Source organism: Rhineura floridana, chromosome 2 (assembly GCF_030035675.1).
Source record: "Rhineura floridana isolate rRhiFlo1 chromosome 2, rRhiFlo1.hap2, whole genome shotgun sequence".
NCBI lineage: Eukaryota > Metazoa > Chordata > Lepidosauria > Squamata > Rhineuridae > Rhineura > Rhineura floridana.
The window spans coordinates 68112359-68131415 of record NC_084481.1 but is presented as its reverse complement, the minus strand read 5'-3'; the positions used below and the strand labels follow the sequence as shown (position 1 = coordinate 68131415).

The window sequence follows — 19057 nt, the reverse complement described above, 5'->3', positions numbered from 1 at the left end:
AGGGCTTACAGAAGCTTTGCTCTGATGCTCTTAGGTGAATGTGACAATCGTTCCCATCTCCATGCCCGCTCCGTCCTCCTCCCTTTGTTCATTTTATATCTTCTGGGCTGAAGAGCAACTTCAGCTGTTCTCTCTTGTTTTCAAAGTAAGCCCTGGACAAGAAAAGGGAGGTTGGAGAGCGAACGTCGGGGGGGGGATTAAAGTCTAAATCACTCAGAAAACAGAAGGATCGGCTTGCAAATCAATCCCAGCCACCAGGGCTGGGGAAGCTGAATGAGCGCAACAGGTTGTCGTGGGGCTCCATCCCAGGCTACCGGGCTTCTCATCTAGACTTGCCTGGTGGTTTTGGGGACTTCTGGGAAGGATTGCTTCACTTGTGCCTGCCTCTGAGACGAGCTCTCGTCTCAGAGGAAGCTTTTTCAGTTTTAAAACCAGTCAAAAGGTTTTTTTTGACTGGTAAAAACTTTCTCCCAGGCAAGGGAGAAACGAAGAGATCATCCACAAGCTTCGTTGTGTTTGTTGGGGGACTTGAATTCATTAGGATCCCCTATGAACGAAGGACCAGCCAGCAACGTCTGACGGAGCCAGGGAATTTCAAGCAAGCTCAAACTGATTAAGCGAGACGTTTTTCTTTTCTTCAAAGAAAAACAGATTTTAACAGGCAAGCATTCTTCTGTCTATCCTTATCATTTGGCTTAAATTGTTGCAGTAAAAGAGATTTGTTAAAAGAATCAGCAGTAAAGAATCCCTGGGTGAGTTATAACTTTTCTCTTTTATACACGGAATTAAGTCGGAAGGAAATCGAAATAGCTTATCCTTGTTTTTATTGCAAAAAGCTGGCCTGGAATTGAGCATTTTAAAGATACAAATGGATGAGAGGCATCTGATCTGAGGAGAAAAATTTTGATTTATATGAACTTTTGAGTATTATATGTCTGGGACTATTTTTTCTGGTCTACTTCATTTTGACGAATCTGCTTGTTCTTTATGCCACTAATTATTTGGATGCTGTGAACTAAATTTGTTTTTCATTCTTGGACACATAAGAGATAAGGCAGTTTGTGCTGTCTACATTATGATGTCATCAGGTTTGGAATATTAACTCCTTTGTTGCTGGAAAAAGAAATAAATTGCTCTTTGCTTGGGAATAGTGCTATATTGGAAATTGAAGGGTTTTTTTCTTCTTCTTGGTTTTAAAAATGACAATTAAGAAAGTGGCTGAGACCCTGAAAGTAAATATGTTTCAGAAAATAATGGATGAGATTGAGATAACGAAACAAAAACTGAGACATGGCAAACAAGAGATGAAAATTGAATTTGGCAAAATGAAGCAGGAGCTGAAAGGAATAGGGGATTTTATGAGAGAGGAGGTTGATGAGATCAGAGATATAACTAGACAAGCAATAGAAAAAGAAAGAAAAATTAAAGGGAAGATGCAAGTCCTGGAGATTGGAACAGATATATCAAATGTGGAACTGGAAAAAGATTTGGAGTTTATGGACCTTAGAGATAAAGATTACTGTTTGGAATTCAGCGTTGTCCCTGAAGAAATTGATGAAGATATCAGAGATAAAGCTATCAATGTTTCGAAAAAATTTCTGGACTGGAATGATGTGATGGAGCTTGAAATAGCAAAAATTTATAGAATTAATTATAGATATGTGACAATGGAAAAACTCTCAAGAGATGTGCTAGTGCATTTCATAAAAAAGAGGAACAGAGATATGACTTTACAACAACATTTCAGTAACACATTCAGAATTGATGGCAAGGAAATATTTGTGAGGAAGGAAATTCCCATCAGACTCTTATTATATGACTATGACAGCAAGATTATTATGGATGCAAGGATGGAAGATGGAAGATGGAATTAACACTGATAATGGAAGAATGGCTATTGAAATTACTGGACCTAGCAGACTTGATGAGATGGATTAATCGATATGTTTATTTGGAGAAAAATCGATGGATATATTTCTCAAGGACTGGAAACCTCTCTTTGACTTTTTGCGGAAAGAATAAAGTGATGTTAATGAGATTTGATGATTAATTAAGATAACTACTGGAGGAAAGTGATTTTGTAATATATTAAGAGACAGGCTTGTTACATATTATAGACCTATAACTGATCTGCGACAAATCGGAAGTCAACATTTTATTTTATTGTATTAGTTATTAATCTGTTTTTTTGTTTTGTTTTGTTTTTTGAAACTTTGAATAAAAATTAATGATAAAAAAATAAAAAAAATAGACTTGCCTGGTGGTTTTGTAATGGGAAGCTGCAGCAGAAGGGAGTAGGTGTGGGCAAATCCTCCAGCCACACCTCTCCCCCTCCCCCATCAACAATTTACATCAGTGCTACTTTGTTCCATAATAATATTTGTTTTCAACAGAACTTGTCCAGCGGGAGCCACTTTAAAAACAACAACCACCACCTTCCTCCCTGTCTCTATGTTATTCTTTTGATAAAGTGAGTTGATTATTTACAAGCGATGGGCTCTGTTTCCAGAGTATTTAATCCTCCATTCTCCCTCAGTCTTTTCCTGGGGATGCTTTCATTGTGAGAAGGAGAGGGGAGTCTCGTCAGTGTCATTGTCAATTGCATGCTAAGGTGCTCTCCTTGCTTCAGTCTTGAAGCCTGAACAACCCGAGGCAGTAAACATGCAAAATTAGAGGATGGGGCCACAAAGAAGCAGTAACACTAATCCTTCCCAGAGGATCCTACTTGTGTGAATGGAAAACAGCAGAATGGAAGCTACCATTGAGCAATAAGTGTGGACCTTGAAAATCTATCACAATGGTAAAAGCAGCATCTTTAGTACGATGTTAGACTCCCGTGTGGATAAGCCCTAAAAGGTGAGAGTGGGCAAGAAGGTTGAAGGAGTCAGTGGATCAGCATATAAGGGTATGGAAGAGGCAGATGAGTGTTTGAGTTGGAAGAAATGGAGTGAGAAACCAAACAGTTACAGGGAAACTGTGCAAGAAATCATTCTAAAGAGTGATATCAAAGTGCCACAGCCATCTGGGCCAAGCAGAAACCTGGAGGCTGAAGGAACAGAGAATGCTGACACTGTACCCTGCAGCCCTGAATGGCAACATACATCTGGGGAAGGTGCAACTCACGAGTCTTCAGAGAATGAAAGTTGGGTAGGTGGTGTCAACCTGGCCCAGTCTCACATGGACTTAAATTCTTGACTTAATTGACTTAATTTCTTTTAATTAGAATTAATCTGTGAACCCCACTCCATCTTTCCATTTCAATTATTTGGGGAACCAGGATAAAGGATATGGAGGCCTATGATGTTAAACTACTGCCCTGCAAGCCCAGACATGGCAACAAATGATACAGATGATACATGGATCGTATCAGGTTTGATTCTGAATGGCTGGGGTCATCAATGCTGGAAGGCAGGTTCCCAAATATAACCCTTTACTTTGTCCTATGTAAGTAAAAAGTAAAGATACTATTCACTACTATGGGACAAACTAACTACCTTTTTTATATTAAGGGCAAAATATTAGATGGCTAAGCTCTCATTGACTGGAATCCCATGGGGAAATTGGGGGAAAAGTTGCAAAGCAAATCTGTGCACATATTTATTTATTTATTTATTAAATTTATTAGTCGCCCATCTGGCTGGCAATCCAGCCACTCTCGGCGACGTACAAAATTAAAACATATAGTTACATTAAAATATTAAAATCTCAACCAATATTAATAAAACCTAACCCACCCCAAAAGCCTGTTTGAAGAGCCAGGTCTTCAAGGCTCGGCGAAAGCTGATCATAGAGGGGGCATTGTGATGTTCCTATATATGGTAAGTGTTGTTATTTTAGAAGATACATGGTAAGTGGAGTGAAAGAGGAGGGGGAGTGACTGGGCAGTAGAATGCGAGATGATTGGCTGAGTGTTTAAAATGGCTGAATGTATAAAAGGAAGAGTGAGAGTCGAATCTGGGGGGGAGAAGAGAAAGAGTGGATTGCTTGGTGGGGTTTGAGAGAGTTGTTTGCCAGGAGAGAGTGAAGAAGGAGGGGGGTGGAGTTCAGATTAGTATTGAGTAAAACCATATGCTTATGTGCCTTAAGAAGAAATCTTGTTAATCTTGTTAGCTTTGTTATCTGTAATAAATACTTAATTTGGTTTACCAAAGGCCTGATCCTTGGCTGGGGTTTCACAGACCAGAAGGGAGGGTAAGGTAATGACCAAGGCTGAAGGGGAACTGTAACAAATGGTGGCAGCGGTGAAGAGAATAACAATACCAGTATTCAGAGTCTCTGGGAATACTAGTATTGGGACGTTACTGGTGGTTGCCTAGCAGGGGGATCTGTTGAGATCTGTGCTAGAGCGGATAGGTAAACCATAAGAGAGTGCGGTCCGGACTGGTGGAGTCCCTGGTGGTGCCTAGAGACAGGCAGTAACCACGAGCAGGTAGGAACCTGACAGGGAGAGCCAGGGAAGGACGCCTCACAGGCATGACAGAGATCATCTGGGAGGGAATTCCACAGAGTGGGGGCCACAATTGAAAAAGCCCTCTCCCTAGTCCTCACCAGTCTAGCTGTTTTAACTGGTGGGATGGAGAGAAGGTCTTTCGAGGCTGATCTAGTGGAGCAGCATTGCTGATGATGCTGGAGGCGCTCCTTCAGATAGACTGGGCCGAAACTGTACAGGGTTTTAAAGGTCAAAACCAACACCTTGAATTGGGCTCAGAAAACAACTGGTAACCAGTGCAACTCCTTCAGCACTGGAGTGATGTGATCTCGCCGGCGGCTGCCTTTAATCAGGTGAGCCGCCGCATTCTGTACCAGTTGCAGTTTCCGGACCATTTTCAAGGGTAACCCCACGTAAAGTGCATTACAGTAGTCTAGGCGAGAGGAGACCAGGTCATGTACTATCGATGGGAGCAGATGGTTGGGATGGTAGGGGTGCAGCCTCCGTATCAGATGGAGTTGATACAACGCCACCCGGCACACAGCCGAAACCTGAGCCTCCATGGACAGCTGGGAGTCAAGAATGACCCCCAGGCTGCGGACCTGGTCTTTCAGGGACAATTGTACCCCATTGAGTACCAGGTCAACATCCCCCAGCCTTCTCTTGTCTCCCACGAACAGTACCTCGGTTTTGTCAGGGTTCAGTTTCAGCTTATTCCCATCCAGCCACTCACTGACTCCAGGCACTTGGACAAGGTTTCTACAGCCAACCTCAGTGAAGATTTAAATGAGAGACAGAGCTGCGTGTCATCCACATACTGGTGACATTGCAGCCCGAATCTCCTAATGATAGCCCCCAGCGGCTTTATATAGATGTGAAACAGCATCGGGGAGAGGATGGAGTCCTGTGGCACCCCACAAGTGAGAGGCCAAGGATCCAAAACCTCATCTCCCAGTACCACTCTCTGGTATCTCCCAGAGAGGAAAGAGCGGAACCACTGTAATACAGTTCCCCCTATGCCTAACCTCTCCAGGCGGTCCAGGAGGATACCATGGTCAATGGTATCAAAAGCCGCTGAGAGGTCCAGGAGGACAAGGAAGGTGCATTCGCCCCTATCCAACACCCTCCTCATATCATCTACCAAGGCGACCAAGGCGACCAAGGCCATTTCAGTCCCATGTCCTGGCCTGAAGCCTGATTGAAATGGATCCAGATAATCCGCTTCCTCCAAATGCACTTGCAACTGGTTCACCACCACCCACTCAACCGCCTTGCCCACAAATGGTAAATTCGAAACTCGGCAAAAGTTATTTAAATCTTGGGGATCCAAGGAGGACTTCTTTACTTGTCTACATATAGATAGACAGCTTGCAATTTACAAACCATTCCATATTCTTAGAAACTGGTGTTGCGTTTGGTAAGGGAAGCAGAAACAACACTCACAGAGCTTAAACATTCTTTTCTTTTCCCCTTGCCTGAAATTTCCAATTTTAGCAAGGGTTCCAATCATTTTTTCTCAGTGCTTGGCAGAACTCAGTTTGGATGAAATATGCTATTTTCAGTCTAAAGTAAATCTAACGAGTTATATTGGGCAGATCTGCCTTCTATAGCAACATGACACATGAATTCTGGAAGTCTTACTGGAGCCTTCACTTATGGAAATCTATTGTCTAGATCCTGTTCTCTCCAGATAATTGTTCTAAGTTCTCCTGCTGAAGATCAGGCCAGATCTCAGTGTAGCCTATATAAGCTGTTCTCAGAAGTTTGGAGGCAGAGCTGTGTACAACTGTAATATATAAATGTAACAAAAGTGTAAGATATACTTTTAAACTGTTTAAGACAGGTTAGGCATATGGGGAAAATTCAATGTAATTTGCATGTACAGGTGAACCTACCAAATGTGTACTTTCCAGAACAATGTGCAAACTGAAACACAGCCATCCTTCAAAATTCATACTTCTCTGAATTTTGCGATGCAGTTCTCAAGCCAAGTAATGTGTACAAAAATGCATATATAAAGGCAGGGGAAGGGGGACAGAACTGACCCCTGTGCAACCCCATACTGGAGAGTCCAGGGTGCCGAGCAATGTTCCCCAAGCACCACCTTTTGGAGCTGACCTGCCAAGTAGGAGCGGAACCACCGCCATGCAGTCCCTCCCCCTCCCAACTCAGCCAGTCTCCCCAGAAGGATACCATGGTTGATGGTATCGAAAGCCACTGAGAGATCAAGGAGAATCAACAGAGTCACACTCTCCCTGTCTCTCTCCCGACAAAGGTCATCATACAGGGTGACCAAGGCTGTTTCTGTGCTAAAACCAGGCCTGAAACCTGACTGAAATGGATCTGGATAATCGGTCTCATCCAAGAGTGTCTGGAGCTGGCTTACAAAGATGTGTATATTAGAAGAAATTTGCACTAAAATGCAACTGAATTTTCATGAGGACTTATTATTTAAAATTGCAAACTGATGTGGAATTGTGGAGAACTGAACTTATGATTGGCAAAATAAGATTGGAAAAACTGAAAATGTCAGATTTGCCCATGTCTAAGACAGTTGTGTGTTTTGTTCGTTTGTTTCAATCAGGCATAACAGTGAAAAAAACGTTCATTTCTGGGTTTGAGCCAAAGTTCACAAATGAAAGACACACACACACACACACCAAATGGGTGTAACTTCTAGGGGTGAAATTCTTTCCAAATTTCAGGGGAATTACCATTGGTGGTGCAGTAGCTGTTTTCAGTTCTTTCTTTCTTTCTTTCTTTCTTTCTTTCTTTCTTTCTTTCTTTCTTTCTTTCACTTTATGTTAGAGAACCCGAATAGATACATAAATATCTGATACTTGGTAAATCAGGTATATAAACATATAATTTATGTTCTTTTTAAAATAAAATAAAATTCATAATCATTTCAAACAAAGATGGGAACTGAAAGAGAGCCATTAATAGTGCCTTCCTATACATGTCTACTCAGAATTTTGTTAAAAAAAACCATGCCACCTGCCACTTGTTCTGCAGGATCACCCAATTATTTGAAGCTGATTTTCAGGGGTGCAGGTTTGAGGGAAATCAGTGAAAATTCCATCCTAACTTTTTCTGTCAGTGGAGGCATCCATTGGACCAAAGGCCATTTTGTGACCACAAGGGCACCAAGTGTATCCAAGTCTTGACTTCAATGGGAATTATTCCCAAGTAAGTGGGCAGAGGACTGCAACCAAAATCTAACTATCAAGCCATTTCATATATAAAGAATCAATGATAAAGAACCAAAGGAAAAATGTTCTCTTTTCTTACTCATAATGCACACAAATGCAAAGTGTTTCTTATGAATCTGTAAAGATGCTTTGTGCATACATTCTACCTGAAGACCTCACTGAACAAGGGTAATTACCAATACATTTTTTCTGAATGAGTTAACAGAGTTACAGGAGCATTCTAAATCCAAAAGTGATACTATCCACTTCCTGTGCAACAAGATGAACTTATAATGTGATAATGGTATGCTCTATTCCAATTATTCTGTGAAAAGATTGCTCTGTACAAAACAATAATGTAAATGTTTTTAAAGAGGTACAAAATATATTTATTTATTTACAGCCACTGACATAGTTATGACATAAGATGGTGAAAGGAAATAAAACAAAGGATCTATACATGAAACTACTTTCATAACTCTAAATAAGGATTTCTAATTATGAACCAGATCTTCAAGTCTGGAATAGCTCTGTTGGATAGACACACACAAAAACACACAAATTGCAAATAGAGAAGAAGTGGCAATGGCATCTTTCCTCTCCCATATTAAGGCCAACCAGAGTGTTGGATAAATTATAAACAACACTTTCACCCTTTCTACATTAGTTATGATTTATCAAAGCTCACAGCATAATTATTTTGTGTGCCTAGGCTGCCCATGTATAAATCCTGTGATTGGGACCTGGAAAATAACCTAACAATCCATGCATCAAAGGACTATGTTCACTGTGATCAACAGCATTGCTAGGTATTGTTTAGAATATTGTTGCAGCACCACCCCAATCTCAGAGCAGCGCAAGACTTCCAGGAGTGTTTGGTTTCCTTGGAAAGAAGGTCAGCAGAGACTGGTGTCTTATTGGATATATGGTTTTTATTTACATATAGACTGTCTGGGTGTAATATGGAGGGGTTCACAGCATTAACAGTCCATCAGATCTTGCTCCCCATTGCCCATAGCTTTAGGGGTTCAGACATAGACGACAGATCTCTCTCTGTGTCTTTCAAGCTTCATCCTCAAGATGAGATTTACATACACAAGTCTCTCTCTGGCTCCTGGCTGAATCCATTAACTTATGAATGGAGTCTGACCAGTAGAGCAAGCTTCTTCTCCTGCAGATCCCAACTTCCAGCCACATGGTTCCAAATCAGAGGCTGGAAAGGGGACCCATAGAAATCATCCATCTCAATCCCCCATCTCATAACAATATTATCCATGCCCTTCACAGTTCTAGCAATGCAAAGGTGAAGCAGTCAGAATCTATTGATTCCAACATGTGAAGAAATTTTCAAATAGTAGTTCCCTATACAATTAATAAGTGGAATATTATCTATACCGTTGAACTAACAGATCTAACAAAAAATCATTGCTCCTTGTCAAGTCCTATACCAGGTAACTCCACAAAAGGCAGTTTCCCTGTACAATCTGAGCAACACGTCTTCTGCAATTCAGTAAACCCCAACGGAACATATCATGGTCAGATTCTTCTGCCTATTGTGCTTCTAATTAAGATAGTTGCTATTCGTATAAATAGTAAATAGTCTCTAGACCACCTACCTCTCCTGCTAATTCCAATCATGTAATTAGACAATCCTGTTATCTTTGTTTTCAGATCACAGAATCATTTTTCATAACAGACATTAGAATTAGAAGACAATTCAGCACAGGGTTATCTCATCACTAGCCCTTAGAGTATTGGCCTTCTTTGCAGTCTCCTGCACCTATACAATTAAAAAAAAAATTCAAAAAATCAAAACAGAATTCTCAAAAATAGCCGCATGCTGTTATCTTGTTTTCATCTATGCAGCGACAATGGCTGAAATCGTTCACAGTTAGGCTGCTTAAATTCCATCAAAATGTAACTGTGTGCAGCATTGTAGCCAATGTCATTTTCCTTGTACAATTCTTTTAATTAATTAATTAATTAATTCCTGTAGAAGTTGTAATTTCATCATATTGGGGGAAAACATTTATAAATTGGTCTAAGTTCAGAAACTAACAGTTCCAGTTACACAAGGGCTAGGTAATAAATTCCATTGAAGAACCAGGGAGACTTGACATTTCAACGTAAAGAAATAGCCTAGTTATACCAAAGGAGCTTTTCCTATGTTCACCTGTCAAATATATAACCTTCAGCTAAACAACGTTTGCTCCTATTCAGCTGGAGCAGAGAAACACAGTAGAACACAGTTTTTTCCCCATCTATTATATTTCAACAGCAGTTGTGCTATGTAAGCAAAGTTGAATAATTTTTAAATGTCCTTCTCTTCATGCTTAAGTATTAACTTGTTAGTTTTCCTGTAATATAGGTTTTCATGAAATAGTTCATTAACTACATAATGTTAATATATATTAATGTTAGAAAAGATAGAACAAACCAAAATAGCTGCCTGTGCCATTAAAATATTCTTTTAATATTTTAAGTATCATTCTGCATTTAAAATACTTAATTGTTTATTTGTGCTAATAAGAGTGTTTTCCAATAACTAATTATAAACTTGCTTCTGTAGTTGGGTTACAATGTATACTCAAAGAGGGGTATGTGTGTGTACACACACACATAGTAGTGTCGCTATACCAGTGATGCATGTTGTCCTTCCAGAAGTATTCTCAATGCAAATGTTGATGGGCCGTTAATTTTCATTAATAATTGTTTAAGTACTTAGAAAAGACAACTATCTACTGTACTTAAAACTGGGCAAATTGCCTAGATAGATTTCATATATTACTGTTAATGTGATTAAGAATATTGTGGCAATTAGAAAACCAGCGGCTCAGAAAATTTAGGTGTATACCTACTATCTCCAAAGATGGAGAATTAGATTTTTGTATGTTTGTTGGTGTTCTTACTTTAGTTGTTTCTTGTGTTACTACTGTTTCTACAGAGAATCAAACCTAGAAAATGATATTTCTTTCATTATTCATCCTAGAAATCTGTGTCAAATTTATTTTTATTAATTTCAAAGAGTTTTTATTGGTCAATGTCATATGATGGTGAAGACAGCTTTCTGTGCTTCAAACTGGAAGTTATCTTCTATTTCTGCTTTGGGGGCATTAACAGTTGAATCTGAAATTGCATTTTGATGTAAAATCAGACTGATTACAATATGTTGCTACTTAAGCAATGACTCTAGCTGTTGGAAAAACAAACTTGGCCTGCCCAAGATGCATGTGTTCAGCCTGCTATGCTTAAACCACTCCACATAAGAAAAGGTGGGCATCATAATTAAAAACAGAGAGCAGACCTAGAATTTTGTCAGAATATATTTCACCTCCCACTGTTTTATATTGTGCAAACTGAGACACTCCTGATGTCCACTGGAAACTATTCTGCAGAATAGTCAGCGCCACTATTTCAAAATTGTTTTTGGAGTTTTTTTAGTGCTCTAAAGTGTTGCTGTACTTCACATATTCACAGAAATAGAAGCAAAAGAAAATGATTTAGTATAGGAATCTTCACTAAAATTGCAGAGTAAATCAAACATATTTAAAGTGACTATCTGAACTCTATGAACTGTCTTAATATTGTTGCTTCCTCCTTGTTAAAACAGGATCAGCACAGCTCATGTCTTGTTTCTATTATTTGGTTTGATTGCAGGTGTTGTCACCACTCACCATATGCTCAGAGGCACATGTTACCAAATTCTTTCAAGCTACACAGGAAGTGGATTGGACTGTGAAAGACCAACCCAAATTGTGTTTGCATTTTGACCAATTTGTAGGGCAGTACAATATCTCAGAGAGGAGTTCAGGTCTCCTGTTCACCTGGTGCATTCACTATAGCTGCCCAATTTTCCTGCCTTTTAAAGTTTGATAGAAATATCTGTTGGTTATAGGTATGTTCTTAAGCCACAAGGTTGGTGGGTTTTTTTGCCTTTTAGTGAATTTCTCTGCTTTTTAATCTGGGAGCAAAGAAATGGGATCCTGTGCAAGTTTGCTAAGAAGGATCGATCATTTGCATGCCTATTGAGTTCAGTAGGATTTACTCCCCTACAATCATGCTTAGGATAGGTGAAACTGAACACAGGGGGATGGGGATGGGAGAAGGAGGGAGGGGAGGAAGGGCAAAGGGGAGGAGGAGAATGGAAGGAGGCAGGAGTGGGAGGGAGGAGGAGGGCAAATTTGATCATTTGCATGCTTATTGAGTTCAGTGGGATTTACTTCTGTGCAATCATGCTTACGATAGGTAAAACTAACCATGGGGGGGAGGAGAAGAGGGAGGGAGGGATGGAGTGGCCAGAGGAAGAGGAAGAAGGGAGAGGGGAGGAGAGCAAGAGGGGAGGATGAAGGGAGAGAAGAGGGGAAGGAGGGGAAAGGCATGTCTGATCATTTGCATGCTTATTGAGTTCAATGAGATTTACTTCCATGAAATCATGTTTAGGATAGGTAAACTACCATGGGGGAGGAGGAAGGGGAGGGGAGAAGACAGGGAAGGGGGAGGGGAGAGGGAAGGAGGGAGTGGAGAGGGGAGTGGAAGGAGGGATGAAGGAAGGGAGGAAGGAGGGGTGAAGGAAGGGGAAAGGATAAAAGGGACGTGATGGGAGGGAGGAGGAGGGGAGGGCAGGTTTGATCATTTGCATGCTGAGTTCAGTGGTATTTACTCCTGTGCAATCATGCTTAGGATAGGTGACTGACCTAGGGAGGGGCAGGGAGGGGGGCAGGAGGGCAGGAAGGGAAGGGGAAAGAGAGGAGATTGGATGGGTGGGCATTGGGCAGAGGGGAATCCCTTTCCTTTCCAAAAGGAAATCATTGTGAACAGTATTATTCTTTTTCAGCATTTCCCCCACCTTTTCATCCTACAGTAGACGCATGTAGCCTTCCACCCAAATTTAAACCAAAGACTGTTATTTCACTTTAGGCAGTCATGGCTTCTCCCAAAGAATCCTGGGAAGTGTAGGTAATGAAGGGTGCTGAGAGTTGCTAGAAGATGCCCTGTTCCCCTCACAGAGCTACAATCAGAGCGGCTGACTGTTAAACCACTCTGGCCACTGGAGCTCTGTCAGGAGAATAGGAGTCTCCTCTCAGCACCCTTCACTAACTACACTTTCCAGGATATTTGGGGGGAAAGCTATGACTGTCTCAAGTGAAATAAAGGTCTGGTGTGGGTGTTGCACCCTGATTAACCAAGCCAAGCAGCTGTGAGTCTGGCTTCTACAACTGGTTCTTACTGAGCATTACTTACAATTCTACAATTGGTTCTTACTGAGCATGGCATTGACTTCAATGTTAAATGTCTTACATTAATTAAAAATCGGCCTAGCAGTTTTGAAACTTTTAAACTGCAGAAGATAAAGGTCAGAGTATGAGGCAAGGCCAATAATAGGATTGCGGGTACTCTATGAACATGGCTGATTTTTAATGAATTTCAACAGATTATGAGGACAGAAGAAAGTCCAAAAAGGCTCTGTTTTTCTCTCTCTCTTTTTACACTTTGAACTCTCAATTCTCTCTGTTTGGTATATCACCATGAAAATTTAGAGGGTTTTTAAGCAAGCATTTGTGAGTTCAGGACTATAAGTTTTGCAAGGTTTTGTTTTGAAATGAGTTTACAGGAAGCCCAAAATGGCATGGGGGTATTTTCAATTTAACATGGCGAAACATGAAAAATCTATGCTGGCTATAGCATACAGCCACTCTTGTGGCTGTATAATATGTGTAACATTTATTTTAGTGAATATTGCCTTTCACTATAGCCATATGCAAGTAAAGACTCCTTGAATTACTAAAGACTAGTTGGATGGGCATATGCAGGAAATTGTCTATTAAAATATAATGTAATGTATACATCAGTTAATTGTAAATGTAAATTACATTTTTGTCACTTTCTAAATTTGTGCAGTAGGTGAAAAAAGTGAAATACTTCAGGTATTTAAATTATTTGTTTGCCTTGGATACCTTAATGGATTAGTATTCCATTTAAATATCTGCTATAATATAGCTACAGTCTCTGTAATTGGTTATCAAATGACTGTTTTGCTGAGAGATCCTCCGGCACATACAAACCAAACTGGAAAGGAATTTTTTTGGCTTCAGCCATGATTGTCATAGCAAATGAGTTGGGGGGGGAACGGGGGAACATTCCATTAAATCATTATTAAGATCAGTGTGATAATGATTTTGATCGAGATTACCTTAAATAATTTTTTTATAGTAGTGCATGGCTGATACTAGTGCATTTCAGAAAGTCTGACCACTAGAACAATATGTACATTGAGTATCATATTTTATCAATTACATGCCTAGTTTGTTGTTTGGCATTCAGGTATTTCAGATTTAAAACTTAACTAATAGAAAAGCCTGTTGGTCATATTTATGCTAATTTTTAGTAACAAGTGGGATGGCTTCAACAAAACTGAAGAAAATCACTTTACGAAGAAGATCCCCCCAACCCCTTGCAACTCCACAGTGACCCGCAATAATTTTGGCCCTTCACTGCACAGCTGTGCAGTGGAACTTCTCCACCCTCTCCTGTCCTTGTGTGACTCCTAAATCTGTTTTGGATTTTTCTCCAACCCTCCACAGGGAAGAGGAGAGGGTGAGGAATTCCATTGCTCAGCTAAAACTCCTTGCACTAGTGGAACAGTTTAGATGGATACCACCCACAAAATCTAAACATACTGCTTTGGATGCCAAATATAAAGCATTATATTAATATTTTCTTTTCTTTTTTACAGCTGAAGGGGGGGATAGTGCTGAAATATGATACAGTGTGTCTGTGGGGGTCAAATCAACACCCAGCAGGTTCCATAGAAAAGCCTCTGGCTTGAGGGAGAAAGAGAAAAAGGGGACTTCGGTTTGATAGGACATGCTTTAAGAAGATGCCTTATTAGCACAATCTTACTGAAGAGATATTTCTAAGCAAAAATTCACAATCTGTATTTATTTAGCATAACACTAGTATCACAAAAACAAAATCATATCTTTCATTTTTGTCTATAGTCCTTTTCACACATGTATTAATGAGAAGGAGCATCATGTACAGACAGGGCTGCACCTTTGGATTAACACCGAAGGTCATGCGACCCAATGTCCACAACTTTCTCACATTAGGCATGGCCATTTCTGCAAAAGAAAGCTTGCGTAGGGCTTCCACATTTTATGGAACACTGCACATCACAATCAAGGTCTCTGAATGAAGTATACGGTATCTCCCCCCTTTCTCTCTAGGGATGGAAAAATCTGTCAATTTCAGTTCTCTCATTTTTTCATATGTCCAGTCTTAAATTCAGTTCTCCACATTTCTGCAGCAATTCACAGATTTTTTAAAAAAAATCTCATGAACATTCTCCAGCATTTTAGCATGAATTTGTCATTTTGTAGGCAGTGTTGATTAATGTACACATTTTTGAAAGCAATTTCTCATCATATAATGCATTTTGTATGTTATTTTCACTCATATGTTCATTTTATCCACCCTTTCACCTAACATATGCATTTTTGTAAATATTTTTAGGTTGGCAAACTGCATTGCAAAATTCGAATAAGTGAGAATTTCAAAGGATGGCTGTGAAAGGATATTGTTTCAGAAAATGCGAATTTAATAGATTTGGCTTGAAATGCAAACTGAATAGAATTTCTCACCCACCCCAGCATACGCACACACACTTGTGTGTGTGTACGCGCACAAACACACACACACACAAATAAAGCAAGAAAAGAATATTTAGTGACATTTGGATTACATAAACACTTTATGGCCCAGTCATAAGAATCCCTGTATCAGCACATGAGTACTCAGAAAGTGGAATATTAATATAACTTATTATACTACATTAACTAACTGTGGATAAAATTCACACAAGAACCCTGCTGGATCAGATCAAGGTTCCATCAAGTCCAGCATCCCATTTCTCACAGTCGTCAGCCAGATGCCTATAGTAAATCCACAAGCAGGACACATGAAGGTAACAGCCCTCTCCCACTGTTTGCTTCTCAGCAGCTTGTATTTAGTGGCATGCCACTTCTGAACGTGGAGGTTGAATATAAGTATCACAACTAGTGATGACTGACAGATTTATTCCCTATGAATTCCCTAATCCTTTTCTAATGCCATCTAAGCTAGTAGCCATTCCATCACCACTTGTTCTGACCACAAATTCCATAAACTAATTACACAATGTGTAAAGAAACATTTTCTTTTGCATGTCCTGAATCTCCAACCAGTTTCATTGGATGACCCTAAATTCTGATATTATAACAGAGGAAGAAAAACATTAATTCTATCAGGTTGCAGAAAAGAGCAGAAGAGAAATGGGGCTATTCCATCACTCCTACTGAGGGCACACCTATCTTTGGCCATCCCTCAATTGTCATCTAGTGGCTGCCATCTTATAAAGCTACCTTAACTGTTTTCACCCCAGCTGGTAATTATAAGAATTGTAAATTTAAGTATTGGTGCCTGAGCTTGCTTTCCTCCTGTGGCAGTACCCTATTTTTCCTTGGGTGTCATAGCTTTTAGACTGTAATTCTGAGAGTTAAGAACTATTTTACTACAGTCAGGAAACCTTTCCTGCTAAATAGCATGGTAAAAAAGCTTTAAATAAATTAATACATACTTTTCTATCCACTTTTTTCCATACCATCCATCATTTCATAAACTTAATTCATATCCCCTTTCTTTTTCTCTTTTTCTACACAAAAAAGCCCCAAACATTGTGTTTTTTCCTCATAGGGAAGGTGCTCTACACAGCACTCTGATAATTTTGGTCAACCTTTCCTGAACCTTTCCCAGCTGTACAATATTGTGGTTGAAATTTAACAATCAGATCTGCACACAGTATTCCATATATTTGTATTATGGCATTATGATACTGGTAGCTTTATTTTCCTTTCATAATAAATCCTAGCATAAAATCTGCCTTTTCCAAACCTGGAGTATGCTGGATCAACATTTTTCATTGAACTACTGACCATGACCCAAAGATCTTTTTCCGGGCTAGTTACATTCAGTTTCAACACAATCATTTTGTTTCCTTGCACTGAACCACATTTGTAATTTTGTTGTCTGTTCAGCAAGTTTGAAAAGATAATTTTGGAGCTCTTCACAGTCAGCTTTGATTTTCACTGCCCTGAATAAGTTGGTGTCATCAGCAAATATGGACATTTTACTGATCATCCATTTATGTACAAGTTAAAAATCACTAGTTCCAATACAGATATTTGGAGAATCTCACTTCTTATTTCTCTCCACTGTCATAATTGTCTAATTATTCAGAATCTCAGTTTCTTGTTCTTACATGAATTGATGAATAAGATGACATATCCTTTTATCCCATGATTGTCACATTATATCAAAAGCCTTTGCTGAAGCCCAAAAATGTTTTAAAAATCCAAGTATATAGTTGTCCATTTTGCATATAATGCTAAGCCGAACCATGGCTAAGTGTGAACAAGCACACACATAAGTGCATGGAGCAAAAACAGTGGCTGCCACTTTGCTCTTTTCTCAGACATGTTGCTGCCATGCTACCTAGAGCTAAGGCATGGTTTGGATTAGCGTTATGTCTGAACCCAGGCTTGTGGTCTGTCTGGGGGTGACAAATCATGAATGGTCAAGCCTTGTGGTTTAGCACAAGACAAAGCATGAGCCAAGGTTATGGCTTAGCTTTGAATAGCATTACAGCAGCAGGACCAGGCAATGAGCTAAGCTACTGCTATTTTCAATGCATGCAATCATGTGTCCATGTCTATGTGCATGCATGTGTGTGTGAGAGAGAGAGAGACAGAGAGAGAGACAAAGAGGAAGATATATTTTATTCAGAGACCTTGTGAAGTGCAGAGTTCTGGAGAATGTCGAAAGACTACACAGTCAGTCTTTTGCAGGTGTTCATCTGGTGTGTGTTAGATACCTCAGGAGTAGATGGCTGGGAGGGCATCACTATACACCTGGCAATGTACCAGGACAGGTCAAGGCAGAGCGGTGGCAAGATTGAGTCAATCCAGCACTTTCTCTGGTACACCCTGATTTCTCAGGCCTCAGTGACACCCTGCCCTGTCCCCACACTGTTCCAGTATGCAAAAGTGATGCTGCTGCCAAGAGGCCAGGTTTGTGGTGTTGCCCCTCCCAACTTCCTGCTCCTGATCACCCCTATCTACATACATTTTAACACTCTAAAAAAAATTGAACAGGAAAGTGAGACAGGACTTGCAGATGCCATGCTAACTCTTCTTCAGCAACACTTGTTTTCTATATGTTTGCTATTTTTTTCTTTAATGATTCTTTCCAACAATTTACCTGGAATAATATTAAGCTAAATAGTCTGCAGTTTCTTAAATCTCTTTTTAAAAGAGCTACAATGGCTATTTCCCAGTCCTCTGATACAGCCAGTTTTAGGGGCAATATATTTGTGAGCCATATTTGTGCCTCTAGGATGCAAACCTTAATGTGGTGAGGGGGTTCAAGTGTGTCGAAGAAGCTGAGAGTCAGGAGTCTAGACCAAGAGGCTAGACTCCTAGCAAGGTCACCCAAGGTGGAATGGTCAAAGCTGAGACACCAGACTAAGATGCATTCAGACTCAAAGGAAGACAATGGTAAACCACCTTTGAATACCTTTTACCATGAATATCCTATGAATAGACTATCCAAAATGCAACATGGGATAGTGTTGGAAGATGAGACCGCCAGGGTAGATGGCACTCTTCGAGTTACTGGAGAAGAACAACGGGCAAGTACGAGTAGCACTGTGACTAATGACACAACTGGGTCAAATCCAAGAGGAAGCCCAGAGGCTGAAGTGCACAGATGCAACAGGAGAGTCCAGAGTTGTACGACATACACAATAGGAACATGGAATGTGAGAAGCATGAACCAGGGAAAGTTAGAAGTTGTCAAGCAAGAAATGGAACATATCAAAATTACAATACTTAGCGTGAGTGAATTAAAATGGATGGGAAAGGGACATTTTCAATCAGACAGCTACAAAATATGTTATGCAGGAAATGAGAAATTAAGAAGAAACAGGGTTGCTCTAATAGTGAGAAGTGATGTAGCAAAAGCAATTCGGAGCTATAGTGCAAGGTCTGAGCGAGTGATATCAATGAGACTTAACAGGAAACTTATCAACATAACAATCATCCAAGTCTATGCTCCAACAGCAAATGCAGAAGAAGAAGAATTGGAGAGACTTTATGCAGAAGTACAGGAAGAAACTGATCACACACCAAAATGGGATGTTCTAATAATCATGGGGGACTGGAATGCAAATGTAGTGAACAGAGAAGAACTAGAAATTGGATGGAAATGGGGCTTAGGAAACACAGAACCCTAAATGCAATAATACAGTGACTGGTATGTAAGGACAAAAAGAACTAATACAATAATTATTGCATAGAAATAGAAGAGGATAATAAAAAAGGTAGAACAAGAGCCCTATTCCACG

The 19057-nt window shown here is 39.9% G+C and overlaps 1 protein-coding gene across 1 annotated transcript in view; it reads right to left on the bottom strand.

The window, feature by feature from the left end:
- Positions 1-19057, bottom strand: part of LRP1B (LDL receptor related protein 1B) — a 524827-nt gene that overhangs the window by 327589 nt on the left and 178181 nt on the right. The window lies entirely within an intron of this gene.